This window comes from Hetaerina americana, unplaced genomic scaffold (assembly GCF_022747635.1).
Source record: "Hetaerina americana unplaced genomic scaffold, ioHetAmer1.1.p SCAF_30, whole genome shotgun sequence".
Classification (NCBI taxonomy): domain Eukaryota; kingdom Metazoa; phylum Arthropoda; class Insecta; order Odonata; family Calopterygidae; genus Hetaerina; species Hetaerina americana.
In genome coordinates, this window is record NW_027286875.1 from 2,665,626 (window position 1) to 2,693,428 (window position 27,803).

General features: G+C 43.0%; 1 protein-coding gene across 1 annotated transcript in view; it reads left to right on the forward strand.

Moving 5' to 3' along the window:
- The first annotated feature begins 18,297 nt into the window (after positions 1-18,297).
- The window catches only part of Rab3 (RAS oncogene family member Rab3), a 209,261-nt gene continuing 199,755 nt past the window's right edge, over positions 18,298-27,803 (forward strand). Inside the window, exon 1 of the mRNA XM_071588910.1 lies at positions 18,298-19,159. The gene's annotated coding sequence lies outside the window, so the exon portion shown is untranslated. The remainder of the gene's footprint in view (positions 19,160-27,803) is intronic.

A 27,803-nucleotide genomic window follows, 5' to 3' on the forward strand; every position in this document is an offset into this window, starting at 1 on the left:
AATGTCCATCTGGTGTGCTAAAGGCTGTGTATTCCTTGCTCTTGTCGTCTACCTCGACCTGCCAATAGCCGCTGCAAAGATCCATGGTAGAAAAATATTTCGCGCCCCCTAGCTGGTCAAACGTTTCTTCTATATTTGGCATCGGAAATACTTCCTTTTTTGTGACATTGTTCAATGCGCGGTAATCTATACACGGGCGGTATTGTGTCGGGATTCCGTCTCTACCCTTTTTTTTAACCAAAATAATTGGTGCCGACCAGGGGCTCGTCGAAGGTGATATCACTCCTTGCTGTAACATGTCTTTAATTGCATTGTCTAATACGGATCTCTGTGAATGAGGGACACGATATGGTCGCTTATTGATTGGCGTGGAAAGGCCTATGTCTATGGTGTGTTTTACTACGCTGGTGCAGCCCAGGGGAACGCCGCCGTGCACAAAAATATCTCTGAATTCTTCTAATGGGTCACGTAACGGCTCTCGGGCGTCTTCTGGTAAGTTATTTAGGCTGAATTGAACCATGAATTCCCCTTTTTCTCTATCGTTCGGCCATATTTCTGCCTCCTCTGCGACAATTATTTCGTTCACGTAGGAGGCCTTTTCTACGTGCACCCCGGCTGTCGAAAATTCCAAACCCTTCGGAAAGATTTTCTCGCTTTTGTGCATGTTACCCAGTAATATCGGAAGTGTTCCATCGTCCATTACTTTTGCCACTACCGGAATTACGATTACGTCTGTTATGTCCGGTACTTGAAAATTATCTAAGAAAACCTCCTTTCCGGCTAAATTAGTATTCCTTGCTGTTGTTAGAACGTATGATAACGGAGGAATCTTTAATTTTTCCTCTATACGGACCACTTCTGATCCCCTTTCCTCTTGGGTCAAAAAGTAAACAGGCTCCACAATTAGTGGTACTGTGCAGTCTTTGTCTATCTCCTCATCGCTCGTTCTCCCAAAGCTAATCTCCCTTGAACCAAAATCGGGCCTCGAGTTATTTTTATCATTGAAAGAGACTACGGTCTGCCCCAAGTCATCGTCATTGCCCAAAAATTCAAAACGTTTCGCAACTGACGGCACGGCCCAATCATCGCCTGTCTCTCTCTCGTCGCATTTTCCCTCTAAGCGAGTCTCCTCTGAACCGAATACGGACTTAGAATGTTTTTCTGTAGGAAGAGAGACTACGGTCTGCCCCAAGTCATCGTCATTGCCCAAAAATTCAAAACGTTTCGCAACTGACGGCACGGCCCAATCATCGCCTGTCTCTCTCTCGTCGCATTTTCCCTCTAAGCGAGTCTCCTCTGAACCGAATACGGACTTAGAATGTTTTTCTGTAGGAAGAGAGACTACGGTCTGCCCCAAGTCATCGTCATTGCCCAAAAATTCAAAACGTTTCGCAACTGACGGCACGGCCCAATCATCGCCTGTCTCTCTCTCGTCGCATTTTCCCTCTAAGCGAGTCTCCTCTGAACCGAATACGGACTTAGAATGTTTTTCTGTGGGAAGAGAGGCTACGGTCTGCCCCAAGTCATCGTCATTGCCCAAAAATTCAAAACGTTTCGCAACTGACGGCACGACCCAATCATCGCCTGTCTCTCTCTCGTCGCATTTTCCCTCTAAGCGAGTCTCCTCTGAACCGAATACGGACTTAGAATGTTTTTCTGTAGGAAGAGAGACTACGGTCTGCCCCAAGTCATCGTCATTGCCCAAAAATTCAAAACGTTTCGCAACTGACGGCACGGCCCAATCATCGCCTGTCTCTCTCTCGTCGCATTTTCCCTCTAAGCGAGTCTCCTCTGAACCGAATACGGACTTAGAATGTTTTTCTGTAGGAAGAGAGACTACGGTCTGCCCCAAGTCATCGTCATTGCCCAAAAATTCAAAACGTTTCGCAACTGACGGCACGGCCCAATCATCGCCTGTCTCTCTCTCGTCGCATTTTCCCTCTACTCTTCTTGAGGTGTGAGATTCTCCTGAAGAATATGTTGATCTCGTATTTAACTGGTCATTTCCAGGCTCATTGTCACCAAAGGAGATAAGATCTACGTCGGCTGCCGCGGAAGGTCTGGATTCTAATTTTACTTCGTGGTTTTCATTCACCTTCATGGTCTCGTGCGTTAAGGATATGCTACTACCATATTTTTTCATAAAATCTAGCCCGATGATTCCCTCGTACGGAGTTACTCCGAGATCTGCTATTAATGTGTCGTGAGGGTACTGGATTCTGTCCATAACAAATTTTACGCAACTTTGGCCGATTATTGATAGTGCGTGACCGGAAGCACTCCTTACTGGGCGATCGTAGGGTGATATTTCCAACTCGCCAAACGGGAATACCTTCTGATGAATTATTGTGACGGCAGCACCGGTATCCACGAGGAACCAATAGCTTTTGCCCAGTACCTCCACTCGAACCATGATCCCGCTCGCGGGAGAAATGGCCAAAATTACTTCGTCCCCGACCCCTGGGTCGGGGCCGATCCATTTCCCTGACTGGAATTATTGGATTTAGTAGGGCATTCTAGAGGGCGGTGACCCGATTGCTTGCAAAGACCGCAACATAACAGAGGACAATTCCTGGAGGGATGGCCAGTTTCTCCACAGTTGAAGCAATTTCTTTGGTTTGATCTACAATAACGAGCTATGTGGCCCACTCGTCCACAGGAGTAACATTTTCTGTCCGCGTTTGTGACATCGCTACCGCGAGACCATCCTGTGCTGGGAGCGGTGATGGGAGCAGGAGGGTTGCTGGTAGCGGAGCACCGTAGGGAATTGATTTGGTTGGGGCAAGAACAACGACTCGGTTCCCTAAATTCTGTCTGAGATGAATTTTTAATTGTCATCGAAGAGAACCATGGCGGCGCTGCATTATCTTGCGGAATTTGGAGAGAATTGATCATAGATTTACTGGCATAATTCCTAACGTTAGATTCCTCACTTAGTGCAAATTCTTCTGCTTCCAAGATACACTTAGGATTTCGTACCAACACAAAACGTCCTATTTCTTCCCGTAATCCCAGCAAAAATTGCGACAAAAGCCGATTTTCTATCATTGCTCGTGTTCCTTCCAAATTAGGATCCTTGAGTGTTCCCTGCAATTGGCGAGCTATTTTCCTAAGCCTTGTGGCATAGGCCGACACGCCCTCGAGAGGCTGCTGCACGCAGTTGGTGAATGTACGCTCCAATAACAGAGGTGATACCCGAGACGAAAACCTTCGCGTAAGATAAGTTGAGAAATTTTCGAAATTATCAAGGACATGGGGATTGGCGGCAACAAAATCTGCGGCAGATCCATTGAGACGCAAACGAGCGATGCAAAGTGTCTGAGATTCACTCCACGAACAAAGATGACTAGTGAGTTTTACGCATTCTAAAAATTTTTCCACGGAAACATCGTCTTCTCCGCTAAAACAAGGCACGAAGTAAACGTGCGCACCTAAGGCTGGCGGGTGAGGAGTGACTCTTGCCTCGTTACAAGAGCCATTTGCGGATGGAGTTATTGTATTAACGCAAGGGTCCATTTCGATTAAAGCTTGATTTACTCGGGGGGACGCTTCCACAGGAGACATAGACGGGAATGGGGGAAAACAGCTCAACCAGGCCATGGCAAGAAATTATATAACGTATAGCACAAAATAAATAATAAAGAGATAACCAATCAAGGCTTCACACAATAGGTTAAGGCAAGATATGAATACTTTGAACAAGTGCTATTGACCGCTCTCGATTAAAGGATTTAATGGCTGTTCAAATGAAAAGGTTTCGGAGCTAAACTTACACCGTCAACCCCACACCTGACACCAGTTGATGTCGCAGCGCTCCGAATCCGCGACAACAAGGGTTGAGGGTATTAATTAAATAACAAGAGCGGTCTTCGGTACGGGTATGTTTATGTGCGTAACAGAAGGTTTGACAGTATGGCGGTACACAGCTCATGAGACAATGCCGCGAGAGAGTAGGAAGTGAAGGGAAGACTTGGATAGGTACTTACAGGAGGACAAGAGGATTGACCGGGCTGAAGGGTGACCAGAGGCGTCGTCGGCGTCGAGTCGTCGGAAGGAACCGGCCGGGGGATGGGATGTAGACCGGTAACTCGAGCGAGCTGGTCTGAAGGTATCGGTGAGGAAGGGACCGAACCCTTACGTAGCGAGGCTGGTCCGGGGAAGCGGGGATAGGGAGCGGGCGTGGACCGAATTCCGAGCGGAGCACGGCTGGTCCGAGGTTATGGGCGATCAGGATCACACTGGCGGGCCACCCGTCTGCCGAGGATGGTCACCCTTTTATCGGAGCTCAGGGTACAAAGGGTAGTCTCTCTTGTGACGCACGGCAGGGCCGGGGGAATCACTCGTGACTCCGCTCCTGACTCACAACGTTCTCCCGGTATCAGTCCCCGGACTGATTAGCCGGTGGTCGCGGCGGTGGTTTCCAAGAGTTTGATTGTGCTGACGCATAACCCTTGCAACACAGCGATATTATTGGTGTGGCGGCTCAACCCTTGAATCATCATTGAGCGCCATTGCGAACGCGCCTTCGCCGGCAAGTGTTTTGGCTTCCGGCGTTCGCCACCAGGGTCCGCCGCCAGGGCGCAACCACGCCGCCAGAGCCACTCTCTCTCACTCTCTCTCTGACTGGCTCTGGACCGTCACGCGCGCCGCCATCGTGGTCAACCCAAGGACGCTGCTTCCTGGTGAAGGATTCTCTCCTGGCCTCGCCACCGCACGGCCGAATATTTACTGAATAATTACTGTTCAATCGCCTCATCAAGGTTTTAATTTTCTGAGCACAATAAACTTTGTTAATTGTTAGGAGGTGTCATTATTTCCACCACGATACCTCCTTCAATAGTGGTGACCCCGACGTGATTCATTTCGCCCTACGTGCTTAGCCATGCCCTGACCACGCCGTTTTGGTCGAGCCCGAATATCTGTACATCTGCCTCGCTATGTGATTAGGCGATTCCTTGAGCGAGAAGAGATGGGCGACAGGAAGCCATCCCAAGTTCTCCGCCATCTCAAGGACTTGGCAGGCTCGTCGATGCCTGACGAGTTCATGCGGTCGCTGTGGCTCACCCGGCTACCCACGCCTCTCCACGCCATCTTAGCAGCTCAAGATGGCGTCGACCTAGACGCCGTGGCTTCCCTCGCCGACAGAATTAGTGAGGTGATACCCCGGGAACAAGTGCCCGCCCCTACCCACGCTCAGGTAAGCGAGGTGAGTTCCGACCCGCCATCTTGTTCCGGTGGATGCTCGGGCATGTTGGCCTCCCTCCTGAGCCGAATGACCTCACCCGGCAAGTTGCTGCTCTTTCGGTGGCGCGGCACCCTCGAGAGGAACGCTCCCGTTTCCGAGGCCATTCCCGTTCCCGCAGCCAATCTCGCGGCTCTGAAGACGGACCATCAGGACGCCGTACGACGCCACAACTCTGCTGGTATCACCGGAAGTTTGGTGCCGACGCGCGGCACTGCACCCAGCCGTGCTCATTCCAGGTGCCGGAAAACACCGCGGGCGCTCGGTAGACGCGGCCGCCGACCTTAGCCCTACAGCAAGCCGCCTCTTCGTTACGGACACGACCACAAAGGTACAGTTTCTTGTTGACACTGGTGCTGACCTTTCTGTGTTTCCCCTATCGCTCGTCAAAAGTCCTAGACAGCGGACCGACTACCAACTTTTTGCTGCCAACAATTCCGTAATAAATACGTACGGTTGGGAAGTATTAAACCTAAATTTCGGTCTGCGCCGCGACTTCACGTGGAGGTTTGTTGTGGCAGACGTTGCACAGCCTATTATCGGAGTGGACTTTTTAACACATTTCAGTCTTTTGGTGGACGTTAAGAATTCTCGTCTTACAGACAGTTCGACGACAATTTCCGTCGCCGGAAACATTGTACGCCTCCCGGCAACGCAGATAAAGGCGGTAGTCGGAGAAACCCGTTTTCACGTTCTTCTCTCGCGCTTTCCCGAAATTACGCGTCCAGCAGGGACACCCGGTCATGCGTCCCACTCCACAGTGCATTTCATTCGCACGACCGCAGGTCAGCCGGTGTCATGTAAACCACGTAGGCTTGCTCCCGACAAACTTGCCGCAGCCAAACGGGAATTTGAATTAATGGTGCGATTAGGGACAGCCCGCCGTTCGGATAGCTGTTGGTCCTCCGCCCTCCACCTTGTGCCCAAGAAGGGAGACGAGTGGCGCCCATGCGGGGATTATCGCGCGTTAAACGCTAGGACCATCCCCGATCGCTATCCTGTCCCCCATATCGAGGATTTCGCTGCATCCCTCAATGGTGCTCGTGTTTTCTCCACCATTGACCTCGTGAGGGCATATAACCAAATACCTGTGAACCCGGAAGACACACCGAAGACTGCAATCACGACCCCCTTTGGGTTGTTTGAATTTCCCTTTATGTCATATGGACTGCGAAACGCCGCACAGACTTTCCAACGTTTCCTCGACGAGGCACTCAGAGGCCTCTCCTTCTGCTACGTCTATTTAGACGATATTTTGGTCGCCTCCCAAAATGAGGACGAACATGAGCATCACCTGCGTGAGCTTTTTGGCAGATTAAAATCATACGGTGTGCTCATTAATCCTGCAAAGTGTGTTTTTGGTGTTCCCAATGTCAAGTTTTTAGGATATAGTGTAAGTGCCGAGGGTACAACGCCTTTAAGTGACAAAGTGAGTGCTATCGCCGACTTCCCACTCCCTGTGACGGTGAAACAGCTCCGCCAATTCTTGGGGATGCTGAATTTTTATAGAAGATTCCTTCCCCATGCCGCCGACTTACAGGCCCCCCTCAGTGAAGTGCTACGCGGTGGTGTACACGGCCGCGACGAAGTGGATTGGACGCCCGAACTGCGCCTTTCTTTTCAGCGGTGTAAAGACGCTCTTTCGAACTTTGTGCTTCTCGCCCATCCGGCCCCCTCCCTTCCCCTCGGTCTGTTTACCGACGCCTCAGACTTCACCCTGGGAGCTGTGCTCCAGCAGCGCACAGAGGCGGGTTGGCAACCGCTTGGTTTCTTCTCCAAAAAACTAAGCTCGGCCGAGAGAAACTACAGCCCTTATGACAGGGAGCTCCTGGCGATTTATCGGGCGGTCCGGTATTTTCGCCACATGGTGGAGGGTCGGAATTTTACAATTTTTACAGACCACAAGCCGATAGTGTACGCGTTCCAGCAAAAACCTGACAGATGTTCGCCCCGTCAATTCCGCTACCTCGACCTGATCGGCCAATACTCGACAGACATTCGTCACGTAGCCGGCGCGGATAATGTCGTGGCGGACGCTTTATCGCGCATCGATTCCTTGTCCTCCGCGGTAAATTTTGAGGAGTTAGGCCGTGCACAGGAGGCAGACGCTGAACTTGCTGCGCTCCTTAAGAACGAAGAGTCTTCCCTCAAGCTCAGAAGACTTCCTGTTCCCGGTTGTGCTGTGCACTTGTTTTGTGACACTTCCACCCCTTGTGCTCGCCCATACGTCACTCCCGCATTCCGGCGTCAGGCGTTTGATTCGCTTCATAACCTGGCGCATCCCGGAGCGAAAGCGACGATAAAACTCGTGACATCGCGTTTCGTGTGGCCCTCTATTAGGAAAGACTGCCGCGAATGGGCACGCGCGTGCATCCCGTGCCAACAGGCAAAAGTGACTCGTCATGTTGCCTCCCCTGTGCGCAGTTTCCCGTCTCCCGGACGGAGATTCGAGCACGTCCACATTGATTTGGTCGGACCTCTCCCAAGTTCACGTGGGTTTCGATATTGCCTTACGTGCGTGGACCGTTTCACCCTATGGCCCGAGGCAATACCGATTGGTGACATTTCGGCCGAGACAGTGGCATTCGCTTTCTTTAGCGGATGGATGTCGCGTTTCGGCTCACCCCAACGCATCACTACCGACCAAGGACGGCAGTTTGAAAGCAACCTCTTCCGCCAGCTCTCCCTCATGGCCGGCGCGGAGCATTTCAGGATGACAGCATACCATCCTGAGGCGAACGGGATGGTAGAACGGTTCCATCGACAGCTGAAGGCCGCCATCCGTTGCCACGGGACCACTCAGTGGGTGGACGTACTTCCTGCCATCCTCCTGGGATTCCGCGCCTCCTGGAAGGAAGACCTAGATGCCTCCACTGCAGAGCTAGTGTATGGGGAGCCTCTCCGCCTTCCCGGAGAATTCCTCTCACCAACCTCTCCATCGCAGCCAGCTGACACCGCCTTCATGTCCCAGTTGCGCGAGCATTTCCGGGAGTTGAGCCCTCGCCCCGCTGCCCGCCACGGTTCCCGTCAGGTCTTCATCTTCAAAGACTTGCCGACGGCGTCCCACGTCTTCGTCCGGCACGGCCCCCCGCGGGGTTCTCTTCAGCTGCCGTATGACGGGCCGTTTAAAGTTTTAGAACGGAATGATAAGGCGTACAAAGTCCGCTTACCAAGCCGTGATGTGTTCATTTCTCTCGACAGACTCAAACCTGCCTTTACGGTATCCAACCTACCAATTTATAACCACCAGGCAGCCCTACCGCTTCACCACACCGCGCCACAGCTGGAGGCAGCAGAACCGGACGAAAGACGGCCTGCCGCCTTCACATCGCGCCCAGCTACGCTGCCTGCACCGCCAGAACCTCAGCCCCCAGGTGCTGCACCGCGCACACAGCACGGCGAACGGACAACCCGATCTTGGAGACGCGTGCGCTTTCCATCGCATCTTGAAGAATTTCAACTATAATTTTCTCTTTTTTTTTCTCTTTTTCTTTCATTGTCTTGACTTCATTACCTAACCTGTCAAGCTTCCACCACCACTACACCCTCCTTCCTTGCCGCTCACCCGTTATCACCTCCTGTTTCCACAATTTTTCCAATGTCTACTAATCACCAGGGACTATAAAACAACCAAGGGGGTGGTGTGGCGGCTCAACCCTTGAATCATCATTGAGCGCCATTGCGAACGCGCCTTCGCCGGCAAGTGTTTTGGCTTCCGGCGTTCGCCACCAGGGTCCGCCGCCAGGGCGCAACCACGCCGCCAGAGCCACTCTCTCTCACTCTCTCTCTGACTGGCTCTGGACCGTCACGCGCGCCGCCATCGTGGTCAACCCAAGGACGCTGCTTCCTGGTGAAGGATTCTCTCCTGGCCTCGCCACCGCACGGCCGAATATTTACTGAATAATTACTGTTCAATCGCCTCATCAAGGTTTTAATTTTCTGAGCACAATAAACTTTGTTAATTGTTAGGAGGTGTCATTATTTCCACCACGATACCTCCTTCAATTGGCATTTGCAATAAAGGTAACCACTTTCCATGCCTGATGCGGGAATCATATACAGTTAATAATGGTAGTGAAAATGAAAATTGCCATTGAGCCATTTATTAAATCATAGATGAGGAGCAAGGTATGGGTACAGTAAAAGAAAAGTAGTTATATCTCAAAAATATGATAACCAAATCACCAAATGAAACAATAAGAATCCTAATAGGAAAAGGATTAAGAAGGTTTGGATGACATAAAATATATGTGTCCTTAAAAGGTAAGTGAATGAACAATCATGGAGTAACAAATGAAAATCTGTGAACCCTATGAGGTATGTCAGCAAAGTCTAAATCAAAGTAGCAGACGTTCAGGAAATATGGAAATAATGAGAAATAAATGGCAAAGATATTAGACCAGGAAGTATGAAGCCAATGAGGATATGCTAGTATCCCTAGTGTACAAGTTAGTAAAATAGATAAAGCACAAAAGGAAATCAATTGTAGCAAAGCTGTGCGGATATATAACATCCCAGCAGAATTAGTCAATAGTTTAGGACAAGATAAAGATAAACATTTCTTCATTCTAATTTGTAATAAAATTTTGGGAAAAAGTTGGCTGAAAGACTTGCTTAGATTAGTATTTATTCATATTCACAAATGAAAATTAACTGTAAACAAGGAGTACAGGTCAATAAGTTTGATTTCACATTTAGCTAAGGTAAATTAGTTTGGGTCAGAAAGAGGAGGTATGCACATGATTCCATAGCATTTCCATGTCACTAATAAAAAGAAACATAATAAACAACCAGGATGTATGTTTTTTTTTTATTTTGAAAACAGGTGCATCAGAATAAAATGGGTAGAATCAGTGCACATAGGTATTATTACAAAAGAAAGGAATAGACTGAGTGGGTAGGTGACCTATTCACAATCTGCATTTGTCTCAGACTGCAAGGATGAGGCAAATGAGAAACAAAGAGTTGGGAAAGGCAGTGTTAGACAGGGAGTAATGTAGGGTGTTCTATTAACACATAATCTAGTTCAGACAGTGGAGATGAATGAGGATCGCATTTTAATATCTTAATGTACTTTAAGCCCCAGTATGTTACAAAAACCTTACCATAGAGGTGCCCAGGGAGTTTATTAGCTGAATGCTCAGTTTCAAAAAAGCCTTACATTTCGGTCTTGCTGATGACATTTTTATGCAGTAAAAGCTGTCACTCTCCCATTGAAAAGAAAGAACACTTTAAAAATGCCTGCCTGAGATGAAGTAGTCTCTTCATAATATTTATGATAAAAAATAAAATATCAAAAGTTATTAGAGGAATGTTTGACTGAAGGTAAACCTTTAAGAAACAGCTTATAATATTTTTTTATGTTGTTGAAATTATGATTTTGATAATGTTGTGTACACTTCATAAAGTTACGCCAGAGGCAACAAATTTCAGCTTATAATACTATTTTTACTCAGATCATGTAAGTTTATCAGATCATATAAGGCAGAAACTAAGGAAATCAGACAAAATATACTGTCTATTGTTTTGGAGATCAAAAAGAGTCAAAATTTCTGAAGATAAGTACTGGTATGCATACTATGCTCCCATTGCTATAGGGAAACATTGTAAAAACAAAAAAAAACTTCCGAGACTATGCAACAAGGGAGACTATTTACTTCAATATTATGATTGCCTAGCACAATTTATAGGGAAGACAGGAAGAAGCATAAGAGAAAATGCTAAGAGGTAGGGATAAAGCATTCTGTGTTTGCAAAGTATCTGCTGGAGAATCATCATAAAAGCAATTTCTCAAAAATTATCCTTCACAATGTAGAGGAGGGTAAAAAAGTGAATGTACTTGAAACCCTCAAATAGAGCTTCATATAATGAACAACACAACACTAGATAATGAGTAAGAACCTCCCACCTATTACTCACAGTTTTCAACACAATCAAGTACCTTGCTTAGAGCCACATTGTCTCCCAACCACACACCATCATGGGCATGCCAACACTTGCATATGCTACTCTCCTTATCTATTTTAGCCTTCCCTTGATTCCTCAAAAAATTATATTTACCTTAGGTTGATTTAGGAACTACAATGTTTGGCATAATTTTGCGAATTTAGTATCACATTTCCCAGGTCTTAGGATGCATTTTTTTAATTCTAAAATGAGCTTTAAAATCAGTTATGTGTCCTTATGGGCAGGGGATACACAGTTATAGATTTGACCTGTAAGTGTCCGCCAATCCGTACAATTACAAAATTTTTTTCCCACATCGGGCATAGAAAGTGGTTGCCATTCTTACAAATTCCAATGATATCACTATTGTGAGTCAGTAGTGAGCAACAGAGTTTTAATCTTTCGGATTAATTTGATAAATTACCAAATAAATGGTAAGTATGCAGTGTAATACATTTTGCTACATTTCACAAATGATACTGCTACTGCAAAACTTAATACTTGTGGGGGTAATGGGAATGTTGCCCCTCTGATAACACAAACATAAAGGATACAAACACGGCATTCATTGGGAGAGATACATTGTAGTACATGCATTGTATCTATCCCAATAAACTGGGAATCTACAGGCATTCAACCTTCTGAAGTAGTATGATAGTGCCATAAAGGCATAGAAAATTGTTACTTTTAATAGAAATTTTAATAATATCAAAATAAAAGTAGAAACTAAGCATTGCACAAAAAGTTAAAATGATAATAACCTCATGGGATCTAGAGAGAGAAAATTGTCATACATATTAATGTTGCATTTAAATGTGAACTCATGAATTACTCTTCAGAAGATGGAGACTAGCTAATAGGCATTTAGGCCATCTGATGACAATTTTCTGGGGTTCTAAGATAAATAAACAATGATATATGCTAAGCTGCTAATTTTTTGATATATCTATCCAATTTTCTTAGCACAAGGAGTTAGCATCAAAGTTCCTTGGCTCTTTCTGTCTGATCCAAGTATTTTTTTTGTAAAATCTAACCTGAAAAATCACAGTGTACCTTATGAGCTAGGAAATATGGTAATGTAGTTTAGAATGTTCATCTGTTAGTCTGTTTTCATTATCTATTTCTTTATTAAATTTTATTGATCTATTTATGACATATTTATTTTTTAAACTTTTAATCTAAAATGCCATTAATTGCACTTATAAGCATTATTTTCTTAAATTACTTGACAGTAGTGCAAAATGCCCTTAGCTCTGGATGCACCCTTAAAACCTAAAATTGACTAGCTACAAACAATAAATACACCACCCCATGAGAATCATGCTTGCCTAAAATATGCCTAAGAAACTAGCACACTAACTTAAAACTAACATTTGACTACAACCTATTAAATTCCAAATAGCCTCAAAGTAATAATGTCAACTTGACCATGCCAACAATAAACATACAACATTATTCACAGATGGACTTCAAATGATGTGAGCTCTAGGCTTCCCCATATCAAACTGGTGAATAAATTCATAAATATAATTTATGCCCATTTATGCTATACTGAAGTAACAGAACTGCAATATAATAACTTTATGAAGAAATTGTTATTGAAAACAGAGCCAAAATTACTAACACATTGTGTGATTTCATATCAATATAGTTTTGAAGGAATTATTCCATAGAATTCCAACAGTTAAAAAAGGGGGATCCATTCTTTTAATACAAAATCATTAACTTTTAAAAAAACTAAGTCCTAACCCAAACTGCAGTAATCTATTTGAAGGTTGGTTTGATGGGTGAGGGTAGAGCTCTAGCAATGGCCTAGCTATATCCACAAAAACATGTCATATTCATGCACCAGGGTAGGGGGTCAGTTCCTTTCTCTGTATAGCCTGAGGTTTTTCCAGAAAAAGCTGGTACTCGTATAACCACACAGCTTGGTGATACTCGGGGTGCTCAGAGAAGTCACCCAGCCTCAAATCCAAACCTGCAGGTTGGTAGCCCAGCGCTCCACCAACTGGACCACAATGCCCCTTTTGTCAGATACCTGTATTTTCTGGAAATCGATCAATAAATGGAGAAAATGATATAATAATGAGTACTAGGGTAGGTCAATAAATAAGCTGTTAACGTCAGCAACACAAATGCAAAAGTTTTTACGAACATTTACATGGGGATAATGAATTAAGGACAATTTGCACTTTTCCACAGTTTATTTAACGTACGACGCGTTTCAACTCACAGAGTCATCATCAGGTACAAGACAAACTAAATAGTAAGGAGACCTTATTATATGTACAGAAGATGTGGTTGGGGAGGGAGAGTCGTGTAGGGGAGAGGAGGAGGGGGGGGGAGGAGAGGCGGAGAGGTTATAAAGAGCGAAAAATGGGGGGTTAATGACAGGAAAAACCGCAAAGTGGGGGACAAGGGGCTGGAGTATCAGGAGCGGGTTGTTGTATAGCAGGGGGTTAAAGGCTTAAGGACATAGGGAAGGAATTATCAGTAGGAGATAGTGGGGGGGGGGGAAGATGGGTTAAACAGGTAACTTTCTGGGAAGCAGAGCCCACTGCTGGTTTTAGTGGAAGGGATGAGCCACGTGCTGCGAGGGGGGGAAGGTGGGGGGAATGCACTAGTTAATTCTTGGAAAATATGATGACCGGTGGTAGTGGGCAGTGAGAGACCCTGACAGGGGGAGGGGGGGAAGAGAGGAGAAGGTAGGAGGGTGAAGTCATGAAAGAGGAGGGGCAGTAGGATTTTGATTCTTGAGTTTATTAATCGTGAAAGGGATCTTGAGGAGGGGTGAATGGTTCACAAAAATTTGTTCATTTAGGAGAACATTGTGGTCCTCCTGCATTATTTCCAATTGTTCCAATGTGTCCAGTTTCATCCCCTTATTCTCCAGGTGGAGGATTTCCGGAACAAACTTGCACTCATGTGATGTCCTTATTAGATGTTTGGCTAGGAGAGACGTTTCATCCCCTGATGTCCAGCATCTCTTATGTTCTTTCACTCTCGTGATGAAACCTCTCCCAGTCTGGCCTATGTAGCACTTTTCACAGGAATCACATTTCACTTTGTACACACCGGATTGAAGGAGGGGGTCCAACTTGTCTTTATTTCTGCATAATATCCTCCCTAGTGTGGAGGGGTTGTAAAGGGAAATGTTATATGTATCTTTGGGGAAACGTCTGGCTAATTTGTCCGTGAGGGGACCAACAAATAATAATTTACACCACTTTTTTGTATTGTCTTTAGCAGGCCTAAGAGGGCTGGAGGATGGGATCCCCTCTCTCACCATTATTAGCTGAAATATTTATGGACGACTTCGAAAGAAACCTATTTAATTCCAACCATCCCCTTTTAAAAAATATCTTCTATTGGTATCGCTATGTTGATGACATCATCTGCTGTTGGACAGGGAGTGAGAGACAACTAGATTTATTCCTAAACATACTTAACCATCAACATCCCAAAATTTCTTTCACCATGGAAATAGAGTCCGAAATAGGTCTAAACTTTCTGGATCTCACGATAACCATTAAAAATAACAAACACAACTTTTCAGTATTCAGGAAACTATGCTATAGCAACATTATCATTCCATCTGATTCTTGTCACCCTACTGCTCATAAACTATCCGCATTCCATGCGATGTTACATAGACTAGTAAATTTACCCCTAATAAAAACCAACTTCAATAAGGAACTCAACATTATAAAATCCATAGCATCATCTAATGGCTATGATCCAAATTTTATAATGAAAATGCTAAAGAAAAAACTCCAGAGAATTGCCATTTCCAAAATTTGCCCTCTTAGGCCCGCTAAAGACAATACAAAAAAGTGGTGTAAATTATTATTTGTTGGTCCCCTCACGGACAAATTAGCCAGACGTTTCCCCAAAGATACATATAACATTTCCCTTTACAATCCCTCCACACTAGGGAGGATATTATGCAGAAATAAAGACAAGTTGGACCCCCTCCTTCAATCCGGTGTGTACAAAGTGAAATGTGATTCCTGTGAAAAGTGCTACATAGGCCAGACTGGGAGAGGTTTCATCACGAGAGTGAAAGAACATAAGAGATGCTGGACATCAGGGGATGAAACGTCTCTCCTAGCCAAACATCTAATAAGGACATCACATGAGTGCAAGTTTGTTCCGGAAATCCTCCACCTGGAGAATAAGGGGATGAAACTGGACACATTGGAACAATTGGAAATACTGCAGGAGGACCACAATGTTCTCCTAAATGAACAAATTTTTGTCAACCATTCACCCCTCCTCAAGATCCCTTTCACGATTAATAAACTCAAGAATCAAAATCCTACTGCCCCTCCTCTTTCATGACTTCACCCTCCTACCTTCTCCTCTCTTCCCCCCCCCCCTGTCAGGGTCTCTCACTGCCCACTACCACCGGTCATCATATTTTGCAAGAATTAACTAGTGCATTCCCCCCAACTTCCCCCCCTCGCAGCACGTGGCTCATCCCTTCCACTAAAACCAGCAGTGGGCTCTGCTTCCCAGAAAGTTACCTGTTTAACCCATCTTCCCCCCCCCCCCACTATCTCCTACTGATAATTCCTTCCCTATGTCCTTAAGCCTTTAACCCCCTGCTATACAACAACCCGCTCCTGATACTCCAGCCCCTTGTCCCCCACTTTGCGGTTTTTCCTGTCATTAACCCCCCATTTTTCGCTCTTTATAACCTCTCCGCCTCTCCTCCCCCCCCTCCTCCTCTCCCCTACACGACTCTCCCTCCCCAACCACATCTTCTGTACATATAATAAGGTCTCCTTACTATTTAGTTTGTCTTGTACCTGATGATGACTCTGTGAGTTGAAACGCGTCGTACGTTAAATAAACTGTGGAAAAGTGCAAATTGTCCTTAATTCATTATGATGAACTTCCACGACCTCAAGCCTGAATCTGTTGAACTTATTTACATGGGGGGATTGGGATGGTGCAGTGGCTAACATACTGGCTTCCCACTCAGAAGGCCCGAGTTCAAATCCCAGAGGTGGCGGATGTTTTTCAGTGGTATCCCAATCCGTACTTGAGGTGCTTCATGGAGGGCACTTCGAGTGAGTACGCTGTCCGTCAGATGGGACGTTAAGCTACAGACCCCAGGTGCCTTTTGTTAGAAGTAGGCTAATGCTGATAATGAGTTTCTCTCCACCCTTCATCTTTTCCTGTCCATCCCCAATGGTGCAAATGACCTCAGCAGTCGGTCGCCTCCCCTAAAAATTACTACTAATACATTTAATTGGGAATGCTTGGAATATCAATCAAACAGTTCTAACTTAGCTCCCAGTGATTTTCACCTGTTTGGGAACTTGAAAAATCATTTGGGTGACTGAAATTTCGAAAATGATGATGCCATAGTCCAAGAGGTTGGCTGTGATATCAAACAGAGAATGTCATTGCTGCCAGCTATCAAGGACTTGTAAAGAGATGAGATAAGTGTGTGCATGTAAAGGATGAATATGTAAAGAAGAAAAATATATACAGGCAGGTACTTTGATCATAATTGCCTGTATCTAATTTCACGAGATATTCATTGACACCCTGGTAAATAATGAAATACAATGCAAGCAAAAAGTGGTCACATTTAACAGAATAATTGATGCTTTGAATTCCTTGAAAAGATTCCCATTCCTTCACGTTTCTTTCTGAGGAGTGTATCATTTTTTGTCTGCATTTTATATTTTTAAATGGTTAATTTTATCTGTATATATTAGTTTATTATATAGGATAGAATAAGATAGTAATAATGGGTGGTCAGACATCGGGCACTGCAGGAGGCAGCTTCCTTGGTTTACCCCCTTCATAACACTACTGGCTTATTTATACGTAGAATTACTGCTTTTTCCACTTTTAATTTATTGTTATTCTTTATTACTTACTTTAATAATTCATAATGTATATCAGAGGAAATAAATGATTTTAAAATGTATGCAATTATAATAATTATTATTTAATTTATGGCTTAATTTAGCTGTAATCCATGCTATAAAAAGCAACACTACACCATTTTGAAATAATACTATGAAATTTGAATTATTTTGAACCAATATGAGTATTATAGCAAGAAAAATTCAATTCATCCAATGATGAAGAATGGTTTTGAAGTACAAAATCATGGTCTGCACTGCAAAATCAGCAGTCATCTCTAAAAACATCCTTTGAGAAAAGGAGAATACCAAAAATTTAGGATAAGTTTGAGAGAGAGGATTTCTCATGTAAACATGCGACTTCATAGTTAAATGATCATAAGGCGTGACATGGTGTAAAAACATGAAATAAGGATTTTAATTTAAATAAAAGTAATTTCCTAAGGCCTACATAACTTTTCGTCCCAAATTTCAGGGGTTTTAGCAAATTTCCTGACATAACGTTTAGAATGGCAGAATTTACTAAGCATAAGGAATGCCCGATTTAATGCACTCGCAATTATTTTGAAATAATTTGCTATTGTCTAAATCGTACATAGTCTATCATTGAACTTATATTTATAGAATTTATCCCATGATAAGCTTGTCATTATTGACCGACTGCAGAACTCCAATCTGAATTGTAACACGCATACCACATGACTGGTGAGGGTCAGGATGGGTCTGGATAGGAGGGGATAGACATAACCATAATAACGTCTGGCTACAATGCAAGTGCAGGCCTACTTAAAGTTCCCGCGCTTATTCATCGTGTAAAAGAGAGCTCTCGGCCGTACTTTGCCTTACTTCCGTCTAATCGCCAAACAATATTGCGCCGCCGAGTCCTCCATGCTTACCCCAAGCCATCGACAGGTGGCTCCTGCGTCCGCTCTCCGCGACCCAGGCATACACAACACCGTTGGCGGCTGTTTCGGCCGACTTCATCAGATCGATAATCGAGCGACGTCGAGGGAGTGGGGTTGGGGGGCGAAGGGAAGGGAGGGGGGTGGAAAAAGAGAGAGGGGTGGCGTCTGTGGGGTGGCGCCTGGCTTTGGATATTGAGGCTTAAGGAAGGGGAAGAAAGAGGGAGAAGGGAAAGAGAGGCAGGTGGGGGGAGAGAAAGAGATAGAGAGAGAGGGGGTGTTGGTTAGAGAGAGAGAGAGGGGAAGAGAGAAAGACGGAAGACCTGGAAAGGGAGGACTAACTGGTCGCGGGCGCAGAGCCAGGGAAACCACCGGAGTCGTCGACGCCGGAAGTGCGGGGATCCTCTATTGGAGAGAGAGAAAAAAAACATCCGACCTACGAGGCCATATTCGACCCCATAACCCGAGGATATATAAAAGGAGAGAAGAGACGGACGCCACTGGGGAAGTATCCCTTCCCCCTCCCGAAAAATCTCCGGTCCAGGAGTCTCCGGCTTCAAAACTCACAAGTCGCCTCATGAAAGCAACGCTCCTTCGCCCCTTGTGTTAACTCGTCGGGCAGTGTCCTCCTTTCCGTCGCTGGATCCTACCCGGCATACATACACACACACATACCTCTCCCTTTCTCTCTTTCTCCCTCGCTCTTGCTCCTTTTTACCTCCCCCTCCGCCACCTCCCCGTATCATCTTCACCACAGCACTAGACAGCAGACGGTGCCGAGGCGATACTCCCTGAGGTGCACGCAAGCGGAGTGAGAAGAGGAGAGGGGAAAGGCTGTCTCAGTGAATCCCTTTTGTTATTTAGTGGGCATCCTCCACTGCACTACTATCAACCCTAAACGTAACCTCGGTACTTAATTGGTGCTCTGTAACCTATAACAATTCCTACCCCATCCCCGAAGAAGGTCGATATTTTTTATAATTGTTGAACGACGTACCCTCTGTGCTTAACGAAGGGAGATCGGCGGCTGGAAGGAAAGTGAAGAGAGTGCACGAAGTCGCTGCGAGGTCTCGTTGTACCCCGACGGGAGGAAGTAAACTGGTCAAAGCGCAGGAGGACACGACGGTGGACGAGGGAATAAGCAGTTTGGGAGCTTAGAGCGGAGTTCAGCGGATTAACAAAAGGTGGGTCGAAAGACTTTGAGTTTCTTGTGGGCATTTGTGGTCGAAGCGAGAAGGATTTCTTATTCTTCCATGGGTGGATAAAATTTCTCATTCTCTCCTTCGTGCCAAACAACGGGTCGATCCTGTCCTGTAGAAGGAAGCAACTCTTCGGATTCTATTCCTGCGTTATTTTATAAAGAGGTGGCGTACGCAAATCGTGACGATTTCCACACCGTACCAAACGACCGAACCTCGATTATCCTTACATTGTCCCCTCTTTTCCCACCCCTGCAATCGCGAATTTTTCCCTCGTCATTATTTGTGCTCCTACCCGCACAACATGCCTGGCGTGCGGGATGAATGGCAGGATCACTCAGCTGTTCCGTGAAATATATAATGGTAGTAACTATCTCCGTTGCCTTCCCCGTTCCTGGGCAAGTGATTAAGATGCACATTATTTGCCAATATGTTTCAAATAGTTGGGGGTGTTTTAATGGCGTTGGTGTGTTGCTCAGCATCGTCTCGTAAATGAACTCTACTGCGCTACTAACATTTTGGAGATATCCTATTGACTCTTCTAGGTTACGTGATTTACATTGCAAGCCTGAATTATATGATTATATGTGTATGTATATACATGTATATATATATATATATACACACACACACACACACACACGCATATATATATATATATATATATATATATATATATATATATATATATATATATATATATATATATATATATATATATATATATATTCACACACACACACATCAGAAGTTATTGATTAATTTTGAAGGTGTTTCCTCAGGAAGGATGAATGAATGGGACGAAAAGAGACATTCTGCAGAATTCTACATCTTTTTAGCACTCAATCATTTCCCTATGCTTACGTAAATTTTAAGTGTGCCATGTGTGTTTCCTTGAGTCCGTTGCGCCCCACTTTTCCTTCAAACTGATTTTCATCTGATTAGCGATTTGTACCACGTTCCTGGAACATGACTGAAGGAAAGAAAATTCCCGCTCAAGGGTCTAAAATATATGGCGTCATAGTACCAGATATTCCTTGCAAGCAAAACTCGTCTCTTTTTGTTGAGATCAATTGGGAAATAAATGTATTGTTCCAAAGTCATTTGCATCATATGGGATTTTTTTATAATTTACTAGGTATTGTGACTTAGAAACCCATACGATGAAATACAATCCCGTGAGTTATATTTCAACAGTGATGGGGCAAGAACTAATATTAAAATATTACCAAATTACTTCATCAAATTCCTGCCGCAATAATTCAGAATGTACGTGTTCCAACTGCCGAAGTCATTTCGCACCTGAACTCTAATTAACTGTAAAATACCACATGAAGACATTATCTCAAGCTATCTATGCTCCGCCTTACTCCTCGGAGTGGCGAATATCAAGCATCGCGAGTCAACGATGATCCCATTCTCGCGGTTGCTAATCCGTCTCCAACCAACCCGTCCCTCCCCTGCACACACTCCCAGCGCAATGCTTATCCCACTTTTAATGCGAAAGGGCGTACTCACGATGCAGCAATGGAAAAACATATGGACTGGATTTTGTAGAATGAAAGGGTTTCGGATGCGTATTGAGTACGGAGTCTGCGCTCTGCGCCGACCGGTTTAGCACACCGCAATACTTGGGGGGCGACAAACGGCAAGGCCGGGTCCATGTCCCTCGCATTGCTTCCAGGCAATTCTCGCGCGATTCCCTTCTCGATGGAAGCCCTCGTGATCTTCACGAGAATATATCTCCACGAATTTTATGCCATTTGTTACGAGTTTTGCTTTATCCTTTGACGTATCACAATACGTTGGTGCGTAGGAAATGTTGTTGCCTTACGTGGTTAACTCAGAAAATTCGTTGCAGATTATTTCTCCAGTCAGGCAAAATCATCAATGTTTTCTATTAATTCTAATTGGCACACTAAGCGGCACTATTTGCACGATTTAAGCTTATGTAATGAATATCAGTTCTGCTGCTGCTATGATTTTCCTACTAAAAATATTTTATAAATAATGAAAAATACTATGGAGTCCATGATCTACTTAACCAAATGTTAATAGTTATAATCCCCTGTAGCGTGACACTATATCGAATACCTCTATTTCCTCTAGTTCAAAGAGGATACCTATTTTCTTATTGATATGGGACACATAATCTACTGAATGTTTGATTCGTTCCGGATCGTTGGAACATCTCGTCATGTAAGTACCTACCCTGGATGCATTTTTAAACATTGAAACGATACATCTTCATAGAATTTGGTTGAATATTGAAAATAATGAATAGAAATCACTGGCGAATCATGGAAATTGCCCGCAGTTAATTTAAAATATGGCGTTTCATCGCAGTCTTCGCACGATTCGGAACCGCTTTCTCTCATTGATCCGCTGATGAATTATCTGAATTGTCCAAGATTTCTCCGATATTCTGTATCACACCGGGCGTCTACATCTTCACGAGGTACTTTGCAAAATATCCGTTGGGAATACGAGATGAATTGAGGGATTGGATTAAATGTGAGAGCCTTCCAAGTTGTATGCTCTCACTTTTTCCCTTGAAATAAATTAGTCCCTAAATTAATAAGTCTAGGCCCCATTTCTGTAAATGCATATATATAGTTACCTTCGCGGATAAAAGTCGTAATACGAATTATTGAGCAAAAATTCAAGAGTGAACGACCATAAGTTCATTTTCTTCTAATAATTTGAACCTAGTGTTACGTAACCCTTTTTTGTTAAGTAATTACCAACCATGTTCCCAAAGCTTCACAGGAATGCATTTTTTTCAATAATATCATTTTAAATTTTAATACAAGTTGAGTCATTTTGACGGCACGAATGATAATTTCCTCGTGTACTGGACGCAAACCTCAAACGGGGTCTGACATAACTCTTTCTAAATATAAGTTATTGATTTGGCGTATTTTACGAGGTATGAAATAAAGTTAAAAGATGAAATCTCGCAATTTACTCCAAGCTATTGTCTGAAAGACTCCCAACGGCGTGGGGCTAAAATAAATTCTCAGAAATATTAAAATTTCGAGTGGTCGCTCTCATTTCTTCATAAAACAATGGAATATCTTCCATTCTTTTGTGAATCGCTGAAGTAGGAAAGTAATTCCTCTTGGAGTGATGGAAAATTCAAGAGATTAAATTTTTCCCTGTTTCTAAATTTGCTTTCCAGATATTATTCTTCATGTGAGAACTTAGGTTTTAAAATTTAAAAAATAACATGCATGACCTTTATTAACGTCTACCAAGTTATTATTTTAAATCGATTCAAGAAGAAGTTTGAAGAAAAATGTGTTTTTGACCATTCGCATCCCCAAGTTTTACGTTTGAATAAACAGCATATTGTAAGTTTCAGCTGAAAAACTGAAAATTCTCCTCGAGTTTAAAGTCCATCATGGTTAAAAGAGTAATGGTGATAGATCTGGAAAAACCATTTCTATAATTTAAATGCTAAAATCAAAGAAAACGCAATCCTAATGACTAAGGTTAGGTCATTATTTTGAATGAAGAGAAATATTCTGTGTTCATCATTATATTATGTTATTTTTTAGTTCATAGTGCAAAAGACATTTTTCAGTCAAGTTTTAGTCAGGCTTGCCGTGGAAGCGGCATATCGAGTGAAAAAATATACTGTTGCTTTCTGCTCGGCACTACAAGAATTTGAAGTTCGAAGTATTGCGTAAAAAATCCTGTATAAGGAAATTCTACAGAGATGATGGTTACTCTTTACCTTGCGCTGCGCCTACGGCATTTTCAGAATCCAATTAAATACTCCAAATAGTCGAATTTTCATGATCAAATTCATTTCAACACATTCTACGCGTAATAAAAGCATATTAATCGATATTTTACGTCAAACGCCTCTGTTATTTGCAGTAATTGATTCTCCATACATCGTCACTTAAAATTCTATCCCCAATTCGTTCATTCTATCTCATACTCACGGATCTCAGTGATCTCTCTCGATAGCTCAAGCGGTAACAGCATCCGCCCGGCAAGTGGAAAGAGAAAGGTGTTCGAGTCCCGGTCAAGGAAACATTTTTACTCTTGTGATCCGTTCGATTCCGCCTTCCCCATCTCTACTGTGTTCGTCCTTTATATGTGATCCTATCCGTTTTCCTTCTATCTATTTACATATATATATATATATATATATATATATATATATATATATATAGTATATACCTGTATATATATATATATCAGAAATCAGGAAGAATATTAAAATGTATGATTTCGAATAGGATGGCTCTTTGACAGTGTCAAATCTAAAATGATGCACCCAATCCTCCGTCGTATCTAATTAGAGACTTTCTCGATAACCTCGAGCAGCGGTTAGTAATTAAATCAACCATCACAGCTGCTATGACACCTAAGCTATATTGACAGGTCTATAGTTAACATAAAAATTATTAACTTTAATCACTACTTTACTCAGGATTGTGATCCTGGTTACCTATGTTTCCTGTAATGGAATAATGTTTCGTAGATTTCAACATCTAATTCTGATGATAATTTAAGGACCGAAAGTGACGAATTACTGATTTCATTCATAAAAAAGCAATTTGTTTCACTGAATAAAAGTCACCATCTAATGTTATACATATTTTCGTATTTAGCTTTACCATTTGCATAAAGTGACAATCTTTGTAAATATTTTTATCTGACTCCTACATTCCGACACAATTTCAAATACAAGATGGGTTTTCATCAACAACACAAACATATAATTATTTATCATAAGATGAGAAAATGCCAATAAATTTATCAACCCGAAGGCTGACTTGACGAATGGGTCTAGAGTTTCAGCTCGTTCTAAAACAGAGAGAGAAGTTTACACATAAGAGGTAGGTGGGCTGGTACATTCCCCAGTACCAAGTGCACCTTTCCCACTTTTCCTCAAAATTCTAGTCTAGGAAAATGTCTACTCTGAGTTTGATTGGTCTGCTCAATGACGTTCGGATTTGAACAGTAGTCTTATAAAATTCTAAGAAATCGCTATGTAAAATACTGCATCCGAGGTGTTCTCAATAATTAACGGGAATTTGAGTTTATTTGGTTAGAATTAAATTAATTCGTCTTTATCAATGTAATCCCCTTTGAAGTGGTCCCCATTAGATGTACACTAATTCCAGCGCTCATACATCTGCTATAATAAATTAAGAAAAGATAATTATACTAATTATTATGTCATTTGAATAATTTTAAGATGGCACAGTAAGTCTACCCTTTACGCTTTTCACGATTTCAGTCACGAACGGTAGATCTGAAGTGGAAGTTCTCCAGAAATGAGAAAATGAACTTAAAAGCGAGTGTCTCAAGGAAAGTAGAATAAAAGATTCATAGAAAAGCATGGAGTCTTTGACTTTCAACTTTCTACAAGCAATATGTAGTTTCACGAGGCCTTTCATGAAAATTCTCCCGATTCTGATGTTTTCCAAACAAATTCTAGAGTTGGTTTGGAGTACGCTTATTTTTGAAGTTTTTCATCGGAGCAGCATGTTTTGGCACTAACCATCTCATGAATTGAATTCGTTCCCCTAATCTTCGGTTCAATAAATGAGCAGGGAAAAAATATAATTCTGCTAAATTAGTGGGCTTATTCATTTTGCTTACATAACTCCTGTCTACATAGGATAAAATCAATACAAAATCATTATGGTACGTACTCATTTTCATTATACGACGGTTTAGTCTCATTTGGCACGAGACGCACTCCACGCGATACCTTGATGAGTCGCACAAGCATTTATTTTCATGCAAAATTTTCCTCATCGTTGCCATATTTCTCCATCTCTGAGGAAAAAATAGGAAATAAAAAAAGCCTGTAATCCGCATAATTTCTCCTCCACTCCTGGTCCTGAATGCATCCGAAGAACGCGAGCACTACACCCTCCTAAGCGTGCCGTTCCTCTCCACAATTTATGGACCGGAGGGGCGTCGGTATTTAAATATTAAACGACCTCCGTGCCCCCGCCCGTGGCCCCCGACACACGAGGGTCGTATGCATTTCACGTTTGTCACACCCAAGCCCGTCCCGCGAGTTGCAAGATGGCGAGACAAGAAATGTCATCGCACGTTCTGAGGTTAGTCCACCATCACGAGTTCACCGTTTTCTTCATTTCTTTCCCCAAGTATCCTGTCAGAACTAACGCAAAAGTCACTGGGTTTAAATAAGAAATAACAGAAATGAATCTTTCGAAAGTAATATCCTACTTCGAAGGAATATGAGTGCGTTAATTAGCTCAAAAATGAGTTTTAAGAAAACTCTTTAGAGGCATATGCCATTTTATTTGTGCTTATCATCCTTTCGAAGACTCGCTAGCTGGTAAAAGTATTTCTTTTATGCACAATGAAAACGCGGTATTCGCCGTAGATTGAGCGTCGCCTCCTCACACTAATATTGCCTTTGCTTAGTGCCTATGCCTAACACTTATTAATACCGTAACCATTCGACACAGAGAAATTTCTCTAATAGCAGGCTTCCCTCTGATGATTTTTATTTCTTAACAAGTGTAGATACAGAACTGCTGGCGATACTGTGCCCTTCAGCTTTATGCTTAATATCTGTAATTATATGAACGTGATATCACCAATGAAAACATTGACTCTCTGGAAAATTCATTCGTTTTGGGTTCCCATGATAGATTAATTTGCTAATATTTAGATGGATACCTTAAAAAGACACGATCTTTGCCAACAATTCCATCCGTTTTCCAGGAATTTAAGGGGCGTACAAAAACAAAATGGGACAAAAGAAAAGTATACATATCGAAGGTATAACGCTACAAATTATATCACTGCTGTTTAACTTATAATTTAAGAAGACTTACCACTAAGAGCAGATTAGGACGGATATCGGTGACGAAACTGGAGCCGACTGATCCCGCCGCTTCTTTTGGAGGTGCCTGGGCGACGCGCGCCTGGATGCCCGCCACCCGCTAACTACAATCCTCCCTCGACAGCGGCCGCCACTCCGGTTCTCTTGCCGCATTGCCGCTCAGGGCATTCTGTAATTATCCGAATACAAAAAAAGTATTCTTTTAAAGAATACAACAAAAAATTCTGTCTAATATCAAGCAGGTTGACATTTATCACTCTCTAAAAATTTTACCTTTTTCATCGAAACTTTTATAATCAATTGAATCCGAAAGAGATATTTTCAGATATCGAAGACATTTCCCTCCATACGAGAGCTCAATGTATGTATCTCGTTTTTCATTTTATTTACATATGCCTATCTCGACGCTCATCGGCACTTTCCAACGTGCTCAAGTAGCCTCATAACGTGTCAAACTTCAGTGTGTGCCTACCTAAATCTGTATCAATCACCTGCGAGGTAAGAAACAGGATATGAAGACCTTAGTTTGCCTGATGTTTAGCCTCTTCCAAGTAGGTAAATAGCTGTGGAAACCAATTCTGAATTGTTCTGGACCTTGGGTACAAGCAAATTGTTAGATTTCATGAAAGCCGACGAGTTATGGAGCTAAACAATACTATCATACTGAAAATGAACTATTATTTGTGTCAAGTATGCAATATCAGATGAATCATAATCTTGGATATTTTTACAAAATTACTGGTTAGTTCGAAGTGCTATTTTTTAGATATACTATTTTTTTAGTTCAAAGTTTGACCGTCTTATTATCTAATTTAATGACTCAGTTACGCTACACGATTCCTATATTTCAGATTCGTATCTAATTTTTTCAATGGTGCCGTTTTGCTTTTTCATTGCGCTTAATCATACACTCTGTAAGCCGCAACTAAGGCAAGTCACAACAAGACTTCAATAACCGCTGAGTACAATTTGAATTCACGATATCCTCTGGCACCAATAATCCCCTCTAGATCATCACGCTACTCTCAACGAAATGGTTTAACTTTAAATGCAGTGTTGTTTTTGACGACGCCAGCTTCTTCATTCCTTAATTATTTATCATTAACATGCTTAAACTATATATTAAAATTAATGCTATTTAAAGCCCTTTTTACTCAATAAACTTCCATGCTTGACTATTGAAGCATGGAATTCCCATTTTATAGAATAAGTACTTATTTAGGGTGGGCTATGCCGATGACAGTAATGTGATCCAAAGTTCACTATCAATTAAGAGGGAACTTAGAAACGAATGATCAAGCTGAACGAATTATTCTTATTTCCCGAAGATGCCAGAAGTGTTGTTAGTAAAATCTGAATAATCAGTGTCTTTCTTTGAGCTGACACTTAATGCTTCAAACCTTCATAATTTATTACCTAATTAGGCGATAGGCACGCAAGGGTCTATTTCAAAAACAAGTTTTGCCTACGAACGCAGATTATTTATAGTGGGTCCGCATTTATCACCGGCAGATGTGAAATATTTATTCTTTCTCAAGCAAAATACACCGTTGGATAGTATTATCTGGGGAAAACTTTCAGATTATCCTCTGGTAATCAAACGGACTTCAAGTTCACTGAGAGCCAAGAGCAAAAATGCATTTCACAGTTGTGTCCTACCGATAGTTTCTCCATTCTGGTTTTCTAGCCTGGTAACCTGTTAACCGGACAAACTCAACCGCACGAGAACGTTTCCTGCCTGCGTTTCCCGCAGAGCAGTGACCGAAAAATGTCTGCATC